Here is a 1,797-nt window from a genome sequence, read left to right on the forward strand (position 1 = left end):
AGGTTTTGGGAGTAGAGCGTTTAAGCAAACACCATATCCAATTTCCAGAAACCCAGAGAAGCTCTTATCCTGTTGACTAGAAACTGGAATATACTAACTGTAGCACTGTCAAAGAAACCAGGATATTGTGGTGTGTATAAATCTTCTCACAGTTATTGAGTGCTGCTAACTGCCTGCCCAGGTACAGCTGACCAGTCCACATTATGTCACCCACCAGCAGAAGTGTTTGTTGGTCTAATGAGGCGCGTTGCATTCTGGTAGTTGTAGGTTTTCTACCTTTTGAGCCAAAGTGATTGCCACAGTCCTTTTTCTCTGTAGCACCAGTTTCAAAAGTATTAATGTGATTCTGCTGCAGGGATGGCCTCTGTGTGAGGACCCTCTTTATATCGGTGAAATGCTTCTTTCATTTGTAAAGTGGTTTTAAATGTAGAGTGCAGTGTTTAATTTGTTCTCTCATTATTGTGTGTGTGCATGTTTGTTTGTCCAGACATCTCCAGACAAGGTGGACTACGAGTACAGTGAGCTGCTGCTGTATCAGAACCAGGTTCTGAGGGAGGCCGGCCTGCACAAGGAGGCTCTGGATCACCTCAACAACTATGAGAAACAGATCTGTGACAAACTGGCTGTGGAGGAGACAAGAGGTGTGTTAATGCTGTCATCACACACCCAACCAAACTGCTCACTTAGTGATCAGAGCTCCTGAAGAGATGAAGTCAGCTGTGCAGCTTTCTCTGAACAGAGTGTGTGACAGAAATCGTGACGGAGTTTAAACTGACTGATGTGCACTCTTCACGTTTCTGTGCCGCTTCATAACTTAGACTGACAAATGTTGTGCTTTGTTGAGGTACCTCACCCACAGAAAAGCCTTTTGTGTGTGTGTGTGTGTGTGTGTTTGTGTGTGTGTGTGTGTGTGTGTGTGTGTTTGTGTGTGTGTGTTTGTTTGTTTGTTTGTTTGTGTGAGTAGGAGAGCTGCTGCTGAAGCTGGAGAGACCTGAGGAGGCCTCTGAAGTCTACAGGAGACTCCAGGAGAGGAACCCTGAGAACTGGGCCTACTACCAGGGTCTGGAGAACGCCTTAAAGCCAGGTGAGTACTGTCCTCAGGCCCACAGTTGTGTGTCCTAGGGAGCCTGCACAGAAAGAATGCAGCCAGAGATGAATCAGTGTCATAGTTTACAAATTGTCTTTTGATCACTGAAGGAAAGCTGTAAACTACTCCTTTGCAACCAATGGAAATGTCAGTCACTTGGTGTCTGTTGTTGCTGCAGTAATAGTGGGGGGTGCTAAGTTTACTGTTGATCACTTTTGCCCTTTACAATGTGTGTGTATTTGTCCAGGGAGTGTAGAGGATCGTCAGAAGATTTATGAGGACTCGTGGGTGAAGTTTCCTAAAGGCCTGGTTCCCCGAAGACTGCCTCTGAACTTCCTCACAGGTAAACACAGTGCAGCCAGCTTTTTCCCCAGTATACTGTATGTATGGTGTTTATTAGCAGATGTGGTTTGCTTAGTGAGCAAATGTCATTACCCCATTTACTCCCCAAATGTACAATAAATGAAGTGGAGTTCTACCTAGCTAAAATGCACAGGGCTGGTAATGACATGCGCACTCAGCTCAGTGACTGTTTAAAGCTTGGGTAGGCAGAAATTAGGAAAAGGCAAAACAAATAACAGCAGAATTTGAAAATACACCCTCCACCTGCAGCTCTTGCCTCTCTGTCCTAAGCCCCTCCCATCAGATGACCACAGGTAAATGCACGAGCTGTGTACAGCACTAGTGTTTCCCATAGATTGATTTATTTA

General features: G+C 45.2%; 1 long non-coding RNA gene across 1 annotated transcript; it reads left to right on the top strand.

Moving 5' to 3' along the window:
- The first annotated feature begins 490 nt into the window (after positions 1-490).
- LOC121939819 lies at positions 491-1,425 on the top strand. Its single transcript, XR_006105526.1, has 3 exons — positions 491-641; positions 965-1,084; positions 1,335-1,425. It is a non-coding gene; the product is annotated as an uncharacterized LOC121939819 (long non-coding RNA).
- Positions 1,426-1,797: the final 372 nt, after the last annotated feature.

This window comes from Plectropomus leopardus, unplaced genomic scaffold (assembly GCF_008729295.1).
Source record: "Plectropomus leopardus isolate mb unplaced genomic scaffold, YSFRI_Pleo_2.0 unplaced_scaffold6184, whole genome shotgun sequence".
NCBI lineage: Eukaryota > Metazoa > Chordata > Actinopteri > Perciformes > Serranidae > Plectropomus > Plectropomus leopardus.